This window comes from Coregonus clupeaformis, unplaced genomic scaffold, assembly GCF_020615455.1.
Source record: "Coregonus clupeaformis isolate EN_2021a unplaced genomic scaffold, ASM2061545v1 scaf0404, whole genome shotgun sequence".
Lineage (NCBI taxonomy): Eukaryota > Metazoa > Chordata > Actinopteri > Salmoniformes > Salmonidae > Coregonus > Coregonus clupeaformis.
Genome location: NW_025533859.1, coordinates 63036 through 75000, shown reverse-complemented (window position 1 = coordinate 75000; position 11965 = coordinate 63036). Strand labels below are relative to the sequence as shown.

The 11965-nt window shown below is 41.6% G+C and overlaps 1 long non-coding RNA gene across 2 annotated transcripts in view; it reads right to left on the bottom strand.

Annotated features, from left to right (window-relative positions):
- Nucleotides 1-9983, bottom strand: part of LOC121557866 — a 25254-nt gene extending 15271 nt beyond the window's left edge. Inside the window, exons 1-2 of one of the 2 annotated variants that reach the window (XR_006658642.1) lie at nt 9952-9970; nt 9315-9431 (exon numbers count right to left, since the gene is read on the bottom strand). This is a non-coding gene — a long non-coding RNA (uncharacterized LOC121557866). Of the gene's footprint in view, nt 1-9314; nt 9432-9951 lie in introns of both variants that reach the window. The other variant, XR_005998424.2, reaches the window with a different exon arrangement.
- Between the last annotated feature and the right edge of the window lie 1982 nt (nt 9984-11965).

Here is an 11965-nt window from a genome sequence, read left to right as displayed (position 1 = left end):
ACACACATTTCAAATGTAACATGAACACGCCACACACACACACACATCCTGAACACACACACACACACACACACAGGACAAACACACACACACACACACACACACTGGACACACACGCTGGACACACACACATTTTTAAAGTAACATGAACGCGCCACACACACACACACAGACACACATTGTCAAAGCAACTCTTTGTAAACTTTGGTGTCCCTGATTTGTGCTTCTGTAGAACTACAGCTGATATTTAATATGACCAAGTAAGTAATGATGGTGGTCTTTGACTTTGACTTCACTTGAATTAAGACTTATTCTTAGTCATATTCTTCACAGCAGTCAACACTCACATTTTCTAAGTCCAGGTTTCATTGTGTTCTCTCCACCATGTTCCACACTGTAGCGGTAAGCAGAAGAACAGACAGTCATTGAGGGATACACCTGAACTCACACACACACACACACACACACACACACACACACACACACACACACACACACACACACACACACACACACACACACACACACACACACACACACTCACACTCACACTCACACACAGCATATAACTTTGTCCAAGTGTGTGTGTGTCCAGTGTGAGTGTGTCCAGTGTGAGTGTCTGTGTGTGTCCAGTGTGTGTGTGTGTGTGTCCAGTGTGTGTGTGTGTGTGTTTCCTTTGTGTGTGTATGTGTGTGTCCTTTGTGCGTATAACTTTGTACAAGCGGTGGTAAGAATGTTTGTCTGTGTGTGTGTCCAGTGTGTGTGTGTCTGTGTGTCCAATGTGTGTGTGTGTGTGGTATGTGTGTGTGTCCAGTGTGTATGTGTGTGTGTCCTGTTTGTGTGTGTCCAGTGTGTTTGTGTGTCCATTGTGTGTGTGTGTGTGTCCTGTGTGTGTGTCCAGTGTGTGTGTCCAGTGTGTGTGTGTGTCCAGTGTGTGTGTGTGTGTGTGTCCAGTGTGTATGTGTGTGTGTCCTGTTTGTGTGTGTCCAGTGTGTATGTGTGTGTGTGTCCATTGTGTGTGTGTGTGTCCTGTGTGTGTGTGTGTTCCAGTGTGTGTTGTGTGTGTCAGTGTGTGTGTGTGTGTCCAGTGTGTGTGTGTGGGTCCAGTGTGTGTGTGTGTGTCCAGTGTGTGCACACAAACAAACATACACTGGACACACACACACACAAACACACTGGACACACACACACACTGGACACACACACACACTGGACACACACTGGACCCACACACACACACTGGACACACACACACACACACACACACACACTGGACGCACACACACTGGACACACACACACACACACACACTGGACCCACACACACACACACACACTGGACACACACACACACACACACACTGACACACACACACACACACACACACACACACACTGGACACACACACACACACACACACACACACACACACACACACACACACACACACACACACACACACACACACACACACACACACTGGACACACACACACACACTGGACACACACACACACACACACGCAAACACACACACACACTGGACACACACACACACACCACACACACCACACACACACAAACTGGACACACACACACACACACACACACACACACACTGGACACACACACACACTGGACACACACACACACACACACACAGTCTTTATATAACTTAGACCAAGTGGTGGTCAGAATGTTTGTCTTAACTAGCCTGATAACTCCAACATGTCTGATATGAACATTGACATAAACCCTCTACATACTTGAGTTTCTCCAGTCTGCAGTGTGGATCCTCCAGTCCAGCAGAGAGCAGTCTGACTCCTGAGTCTCCTGGGTGATTGTAGCTCAGGTCCAGCTCTCTGAGGTGTGAGGGGTTTGACCTCAGAGAAGCACAGCCTTCCTCAGTGACTAGACAGCCTGACAGCCTGCAAAGAGTCAAATCATATTAAAACCACACTGCTATTCTTTGGTGGTGAAAATAGTGGCAGTATATTTTTTCAACATTTTCAGATATATCAGTGTCCTGAAACTTAACATATCTATTCATAAATGAATGAATGTATAATTATTAGATATGGCAAATTATCATAATTTGCATGTAGAGAGTAAAATGTATAGTACGAATATTTGAGTAGACTGACCAGACCAGTTTAAAAAGCAGTATCAGTCAAAAGACAGACAGTGAGGTATCAGATTTAGATTGTATTGAGTATACAGTCCACACCATATCTATTTTGACAGTGAAGCTAACATTTTAAATGTGGCTCTATACTCCAGCATTTTGGATTTGAGATCAAATGTTTCATATGAGGTGACAGTATATAATGTCACCTTTTATTTGAGGGTATTTTAATACATATCTGTTTCACCATTTAGAAATTAAAGCACTTTATGTATCTAGTCCCCCCATTTGAAGAAGTCATAAGTATTCTGACCATTTGACTTATAGTGTATTAAAGTAGTCAAAAGTTTAGTATTTGGTTGTAAACTCATTGGTTGCATTTGCAGTTTGTTTTGGTTGTGTTTTGGGTTATGTTTTGCCCAATAGTAACTGAATGGTGGATGATGTCTGGAGTAATTTTCTGTCTAAGTGAGTAGATAACATGTTTCTAAACACTACTAAATTAATCCTGATGATGACATGATTAAGAAAAATCATGAATGAATCATGAATAATAATGAGTGAGAAAGTTACAGAGGCTACAACAAAACATGCTAACCTCTCACCATTACCAATAACAGAGGGGGTATGATCCTTGTTCCTCTGTAACTTTCTCATTCATCATCATTCACGATTCATTCATGATTATTCATAATCATGGTTTCGTCCACATGAATGCAGAAGTGTTCAGAAACATCTTCTATTCTTACTGACAATACAAGTGAAGTGACTCCAAAATGACAGGACATTATTCACCATTCAGTTTCTATTGGGAAAAACATCATCCAAAACACAACCAAAACAAACTGCAAATGTATTCAACAAGTTTGTAGAATCACAAGCTTGATGTAATCACTGCAGGTAAGGAATATGGGACCAAATACTAAACTTATGACTACTTTAATACAATATAAGTGAATTTGTCCAAATTATTAAGACTTTTTCAAATGGGAGAACTAGATACATAAAGTGATTTCATTTCTAAACAGTAACACAGGTATGTATGAACATATCCTCAAATAAAAGGTGACATTATATACTGTTGCCTAATATGAAACCTTGTATCTCAAATCCAAAATGCTGGAGTATAGCACCAAATGTAAAACTGTAAGTTTCACTGTCCAAACACATATGGTGTGGACTATGTGTGCCTGGTAAACACATGTGGATCTGGTGAACAGTTATCACTTGTTGACCAACTACAGGAATACTGACCTCAGAGTCTCCAGTTTACAGTGGGGATTCCCCAGTCCAGCAGAGAGCAGCTTCACTCCTGAATCCTTCAGGTCATTGTTACTCAGATCCAGCTCTCTCAGGTGTAGGGGTTTGACTTCAGAGCTGAGACCAGAGAAGCACAGCCTTCCTCTGTGACTAGACAGCTTGACAGCCTGTAAAGAGTCAAATCATATTAAAACCACATTGCTATTCTTTGGTTTTGAAAATATATTCTTTCAACAATTTCAGATACATCAGAGTCCTGAAACCTGCCATATCTATTCATATATGTATATATACAGTACCAGTCAAAATTTTGGACACACCTACACATTCAAGGGTTTTTCTTTATTTTTACATTTTTTTATATTGTAGAATAATAATGAAGACATCAAAACAATGAAATAACACATATGGAATCATGTAGTAACCAAAAAAGTGTTAAATTAATCCAAATATATTTTATATTTGAGATTCTTCAAATGGCCACCCTTTGCCTTGATGACAGCTTTGCACACTCTTGGCATTCTCTCAACCAGCTTCATGAGGTAGTCACCTGGAATGCATTTCAATTAACAGGTGTTCCTTCTTAAAAGTTAATTTGTGGAATTTCTTTCCTTCTTAATGCGTTTGAGCCAATCAGTTGTGTTGTGACAAGATAGGGGGGTATACAGAAGATAGCCCTATTTGGTAAAAGACCAAGTTCATATTATGGCAAGAACAGCTCAAATAAGCAAAGAGAAATGACAGTCCATCATTACTTTAAGACATGAAGGTCAGTCAATACGGAACATTTCAAGAACTTTTAAAGTTTCTTCAAGTGCAGTTGCAAAAAATATCAAGCACTATGATGAAACTGGCTCTCATGAGGACCGCCACAGGAATGGAAGACCCAAAGTTATCTCTGCTGCAGAGGATAAGTTCATCAGAGTTACCAGCCTCAGAATTTGCAGCCCAAATAAATTCTTCACAGAGTTCAAGTCACAGACACATCTCTACATCAACTTTACAGAGGGGACTGTGTGAATCAGGCCTTCATGGTCGAATTGATGCAAAGAAACCACTACTAAAGGACACCAATAATAAGAAGAGACCTGCTTGGGCCAAGAATCACGAGGAATGGACATTACACCGGTGGACATTTGTCCTTTGGTGATCTCGGTATGTTTAGTTCCCACCGTAAAGCATGGAGGAGGAGGTGTTATGGTGTGGGGGTGCTTTGCTGGTGACACTTTTTGTGATTTATTTAGAATTCTAGGCACACTTAACCAGCATGGCTACCACAGCATTCTGCAGCGATACGCCATCCCATCTGGTTTGGGCTTAGTGGGACTATCATTTGTTTTTCAACAGGACAATGACCCAACACACTTCCAGACTGTGTAAGGAGAGGGATTGAGTGCTGCATCAGATGACCTGGCCTCCATAATCACCCGACTTCAACCCAATTGAGATGGTTTGGGACGCAGTCAGACGGCAGAGTGAAGGAAAAAGCAGCCAACAAGTGCTCAGCATATGTGGGAACTCCTTCAAGACTGTTGGAAAAGCATTCCAGGTGAAGCTGGTTGAGAGAATGCCAAGAGTGTGTAAAGCTGTCATCAAGGCAAAGGGTGGCTATTTGAAGAATTTCAAATATAAAATATATTTTCATTTGTTTAACACTTTTTTGGTTACTACATGATTCCATATTTGTTATTTCATAGTTTTAATGTCTTCACTATTATTCTACAATGGAAAAAATAGTAAAAATAAAGACGAACCCTTGAATGAGTAGGTGTGTCCAAACTTTTGACTGGTACTGTATATACATGAATTAATGTATCATTATTAACAGTAGACAACATGTTTGTCCAGTGTGTGTGTGTGTGTGTGTTTGTGTGTGTGTGTGTGTGTGTGTGTCCGTGTCCAGTGTGTGTGTGTGTGTCCAATGAGTGTGTGTTCATTGAGTGATACAGGAATACTGACCTCAGAGTCTTCAGTTTACAGTGGGGATTCCCCAGTCCAGCAGAGAGCAGCTTCACTCCTGAATCCTTCAGGTCATTGTTACTCAGATCCAGCTCTCTCAGGTGTGAGGGGTTTGACTTCAGAGCTGAGACCAGAGAAGCACAGCCTTCCTCTGTGAATAGACAACCTGACAGCCTGTAAAGAGTAAAATCATATTAAAACCACACTTCTTTGGTGGTGAGTAATTTTCTTTCTGTGAGTAGATAACATGTTTCTAAACACTACTAAATGAATCCTAATGATGCCATTATTGAGAAAGATCATGAATGAATAATGAATAATAATGAGTGAGAAAGTTACAGATGCTACAACAAAACATGCTAACCTCTCACCATTAACAATTATTAACATCAAATAAAAGGTGACATTCTATAATGAAATATTCAATCAGAAATCCAAAATACTGGAGCATAGCACCAAATGTAAAACTGTAAGCTTCACTGTCCAAACACATATGGTGTGGACTATGTGTGCCTGGTAAACACATGTGGATCTGGTGAACAGTTATCACTTGTTGACCAACTACAGGAATACTGACCTCAGAGTCTCCAGTTTACAGTGGGGATTCCCCAGTCCAGCAGAGAGCAGCTTCACTCCTGAATCCTTCATGACATTGTTACTCAGATCCAGCTCTCTCAGGTGTGAGGGGTTTGACTTCAGAGCTGAGACCAGAGAAGCACAGCCTTTCTCTGTGAGTCCACAGAATGACAGCCTGCAAAGAGATCATCATGATTTCACAAACACACTAGTAGTGTAGAAGGACAATGGCAGATGCATTTGGTTTATTCTCTTAAACAACATATAGATTAATCTTCCGTCTCCTAGAATTGCATGGTCATATTGTTATACAAATGTGAACACCAATGCACTGATTCAGTAAGTTTTTCAATATAATATAATATATTGTATACATATTATAATATATATTTTTCTCTAAACTGAATATTTCTTCCTGATGATTAGTACTTAAATGTAATTTTATGTACTCACAGAGCAGCTCTGGAGGCTTTGACCACTGGCAGCAGCCTCAGAAGACCTTCCTCTGATCTGGAGTATTTCTTCGGGTCAAACACATCCAGCTCCTTTTCTGAAGTCAGCAACACAAAGACCAGAGCTGACCACTGTGCAGGTGACAGTTCGGCTTGTGAGAGACTTCCTGATCTAAGGAAGCTTTGGATCTCCTCCACTAGAGAATGGTCATTCAGTTCATTCAGACAGTGGAACAGATTGATGCACCTCTCTGGAGAGGGATTCTCCCTGATCTTCTCCTTGATGTACTTCACTGTTTCTTCATTGGCTCTGTGAGCTGATTCTTGTTGTTCTCAGTAGACCTCGTAAGTGCTTCTGATTGGACTCCAGTGAGAGGCCCAGAAGGAAGCGGAGGAAAAGGTCCAGGTTTCCTGTCTCACTTTGTAAGGCTTTATCCACAGCACTCTTGTAGAAAGAAACTTCAAGCATGTTTCTGAACAGCGAGGAAAAGTTACTGGACTTTGTTTGCAGATTGTCCATTAGATTGTCATTGTTGTTGATGAATGAGAGGAACACATATACAGCAGCCAGAAACTCTTGAATGCTCAGATGCACGAAGCAGTACACCTTGTCCTGGCACAGCCCACATTCCTCTTTAAAGATCTGTGTGCACAATCCTGAGTACACTGAGGCTTCATTGACATCAATGCCAGCCTCTTTCAGGTCTTCTTCATAGAAAATCAGATTGCCATTCACAAGCTGTTGAAAAGCCAGTTTTCCCAGTGACATAATGCTCTCTTCATTCCATTGTGGACCTGTCTCTTCTTTCCCAAGATACTTTTCATTCTTCTGTTTGGTATGAAACACCACAAGGTGTGAGTACATCTCAGTCAGAGTATTGGGCATTTCTTCTCTCTTATGTTTCAGCATGTGTTCAAGGACCATTGCAGAAATCCAACAGAAGACTGGAATGTAGCACATGATGTGGAGGCTCCTTGATGTCTTTATGTGTGAGATGATTCTGCTGGCCAGGTCCTCATCACTGAATCTCTTCCTGAAGTACTCCTCCTTCTGTGGGTCATTGAACCCTCGTACATCTGTCACCTGGTCAACACACCCTGAAGGGATCTGATTGGCTGCTGCAGGTCGGGTAGTTATCCAGAGGAGAGCAGAGGGAAGCAGATTTCCCTTGATGAGATTTGTCAGCAGAACATCCACTGAGGTTGACTCTGTGACGTCACAACAGATCTTGTTCTTCTGGAAGTCTAGGGACAGTCGGCACTCATCCAGACCATCAAAGATGAACAGAACTTTGTACTTGTCGTAGTTGGAGATTCTTGATTGTTTGGTTTCCCTTGAGAAGTGATTGAGAAGTTCAATCAAAGTGTATTTTTCCATTTTCATCAAATTTAGCTCCCGAAAAGGGAATGAAAATATAAATTGGACATCCTGATTTGCTTTTCCTTCAGCCCAGTCCAGAATGAACTTCTGCACAGAGACTGTTTTTCCAATGCCAGCGACTCCCTTTGTCAGCACAGTTCTGATAAGTTTGTCTTGTCCAGTTAAGGGTTTGAAGATGTCGTTACATTTGATTGCAGTCTCTGGTCTTGCTTGTTTCCTGGTTGTTGTCTCAATCTGTCTCAGCTCATGTTCATTATTGACCTCTCCTGTTCCACCCTCTGTGATGTAGAGCTCTGTGTAGATCTTATTGAGAAGTGTTGGGTTTCCTTGTTTAGCAATCCCCTCAAATACATTGAAACTTCTTCTTTAGATTAGATTTGAGTTCACGTTGGCAAATCACAGCAAGATCATCTGAATGAAGAAATAACAGAGGATATTAATATTACGTCTGTTTTAATGCCTACAGTATTGTAGGACTGTTACCAAGTTATAAAGGACTGTATAAATGTGTAAATGTTTTCATAATGCATTACAGACTGGTGTGACTGATTATATTATTATTGGTATTCTCTCTCTCTCTCTCTCTCTCTCTCTCTCTCTCTCTCTCTCTCTCTCTCTCTCTCTCTCTCTCTCTCTCTCTCTCTCTCTCTCTCTCTCTTTCTGCTACTTGATGAGGTCACTAGGTGTTGTGTTAAGGCTGCTACAATATCATTGAGTTACACAGCTACTTTAGCTGTACTTTAGCTACAGCTTTTAAATGTTCTAAAACAGCATTCAACATGAGGCAGACAGCTCTTACTTTTCTCCAGTGTGTCAGCAAGCTCCTTCTGGTTCATTTTCCCTCAGGACGTGCAGTGTGATCTTCAGAGCCCCCTCTCTGGCACTGCTCTCCTGCTTCTCATCTTCAGCATCCACCACTTCCTTATCTTGCTTCTGACTCTCAAAGCCTTCTGGGAGTTCTGGACTAAGAATCCTCTTGAACATCTTCAGCTCGTTCTTCACAAATGTCATAATATTCTCTTCAAGCAACTGAAATAAATCAAGTAAATAAGTTAAGCAAGAGAAGAAATGCTTTCTCATTAACACATGAATGAATGATTGACAGATCAACTTTACTTATGGTAAACAAAAACAAATGTACATAACAGGACCACATACACTGAATATGGAGGCCAGGTCTGTTTGATGACTCTGGGAAGACTGACCACTGAGAATCTCTGACTCTGATCTCTCCTGTTGGTTTCTAGGGACAAAACATCAGATGACATATCCTCATCCAGGGAGTACACACACACACACACACACACACACACACACACACACACACACACACACACACACACACACACACACACACACACACACACACACACACAAACACACACACACACAGGGAGGGAATGTTGTGTTAGTTTAATATTGTTTTAGGACTATGAAAATGGAAAAAAGGTTTAGCCTATGGATTATGAAAACAGTAAAAAGAAGTGGGAAAATGGGAGAGGAGAAATGACTAGAGACAGTGTTGTTTAACTCACTGACCATGACCCATGAGTTCTTCTTACCTTTGTTCAGTAGAAAAGTCTCCCTCTCTAAACTTTAGAGGTTGCATCATAGACTGGTCACTCTTCATGGACACACAGCTGGGTACAGGGGAGGCTGGTCTCTCCTGCTTGATTGGACTTCAACACAACAGAGACAAACATTACATCTCTCATCTACTCTGAGCTCAGATGGGGGGATCATAAGAAGAGTTTCATTCCAAAACGCTATATATCCATTTTCAGAAATGTTGGTCAATTAGCTTTTATTGTTTAAAGAAATGATTAAACCACTACAAGGCTTTATAAAGGTGTCTAAAGTGGGTAATTTCCACTTTAAAATGTCAGACTTGATTTCCCTGATGAAAAATGTCTGAACCCCTTCAGAAAATATCCCTTAATTATAATCCACCGAAAAATGCACATTTGCTGTTGCCACCGGATTATTTTCCTGCTGTGAGAAACTGGGTCAAATTAAGATATGGCATCTGTAAATGCATTCATCTTAAGGTAGCTAAGTGCGACAACCACATATCACAGTCAAATATATAGGATACGAACATTACATTCCAACTAAACAATGGTTTTAAATCACATCTCAAATCTAATCTCCTATATAGCGTTTTGGAAAATAAATTCTTAAACAATATTTTCAGCTCACCTCTTAGTTTTGGTGTCATGTTCCCCAAAGAGACTCATTTTAGAGGCAGGGCCCCCCTCCTCTCTCTCCCCAGAGAGACTCATTTTAGATGCAGGGCCCCCCTCCTCTCTCTCCCCAGAGAGACTCCTTTTAGAGCACTGACCCCTAAACAGAGATGCAGCATGTTGGTTGCGGTTAACACAGTGTTCTCTTTTATTCATAATCTCTCAGAAATAAAACATTAAGTAACAGACACATCCAAACAGTGAGGTAATTTAATGCAATGACTTTTTCTAGCCCAATGACTACTCAAAACCCGCCACAAGGCCTGAAAACTAGGCCAAAACATAGCCCCTGATAGGCCTACATCTTATTTCAGACAGCCTCCAGTAGCCTGCGCAACATGTAGGCAAGATGTAAACTGAATGATTTAGCAGCTTGCTTAGTTCAAATTGACAGATTAATTTATTTAACATGAATAGCAAGACGATGTTGAGGTAGGAAGTGCTTCTGTTGCCCAGTTGCCTGCTGGAATAGGCTACTGAGGATGGGGTCGTAATTTCAATCAATGAATCAAATATTAATAACATGGATATGAACTGAATATGTCCATGCTTGTCAACAACAGCCAGGTTATTTCTTTACCTGTAGCCTAATCTGACTGACTGTTACCCTCTCCCTCTCTCTCTCTCTCTCTCTCTCTCTCTCTCTCTCTCTCTCTCTCTCTCTCTCTCTCTCTCTCTCTCTCTCTCTCTCTCTCTCTCTCGCTCTCTCGCTCTCTCTCTCGCTCTCTCTCGCTCTCTCCCACTCTCTCTCGCTCTCTCGCTCTCTCTATCGCTCTCTCTCGCTCTCTCCCACTCTCTCTCGCTCTCTCTCTCTCGCTCTCTCGCTCTCTCTCTCTCGCTCTCTCTCGCTCTCTCCCACTCTCTCTCTCTCTCTCTCTCTCTCACTCTCTCTCTCTCTCTCTCTCTCTCTCTCTCTCTCTCTCTCTCTCTCTCTCTCTCTCTCTCTCTCTCTCTCTCTCTCGCTCTCTCGCTCTCTTCCTTTCTTTCTCTCTTCTCTTTTTTCTCTGACTCTATCTTTTCTCGCCTCTCTAATGCCTCTCTCGCTCTCTCGCTCTCTCTCGCTCTCTCTCTTGCTCTCTCGCTCTCTCTCTCTCGCTCTCTCTCTCGCTCTCACCTGCTGTCTGAACCTCTAAATGCTCGACTATGAAAAGGCAACTGACATTTACTCCTGAGATGCTGACCTGTTGCACCCTCTATAACCACTGTGATTATTATTTGACCCTGCTGGTCGTCTATGAACATTTGAATATTTTGAAGAACAATCTGGCCTTAATGGCCATGGACTGTTATAATCTCCACCTGGCACAGCCAGAAGAGGACTGGCCACCCCTCAGAGCCTGGTTCCTCTCTAGGTTTCTTCCTAGGTTCCTGCCTTTCTAGGGAGTTTTTCCTAGCCACAGTGCTTCAACATCCGAACATGCGCTGTTTGGCACGAGTTGACCGTTAGAACCAATTACGTGTTTCTGCCAATGACCTTCAAATCAAATTGTATTTCTCACATGCGCTGAATACAACAGCTGTACACTTTACTGTGAAATGGTTACTAACGAGCCCTTTCCCAACAATGCAGTTAAAAAGTAAGATGAAATTAGCTAATTAAAAAAAGGAAATAGTAACACAATGAAATAATAATAATGAGGCTATAAGGAGTACCAGTACTGAGTCAATGTGCAGGGGTACCAGGTAGTTGAGGTAATAACTAGACTATATACAAGGAGTACCAGTACTGAGTCAATGTCCAGGGTACCAGGTAGTTGAGGTAGTAACTAGACTATATACAAGGAGTACCAGTACTGAGTCAATGTGCAGGGGTACCAGGTAGTTGAGGTAATAACTAGACTATATACAAGGAGTACCAGTACTGAGTCAATGTGCAGTGGTACCAGGTAGTTGAGGTAATATGTACATGTAGGTAGGGTTAAAAGTGACTCGGCAATCAGGATAGAGATTACATCTCCTCATCCAGGGAG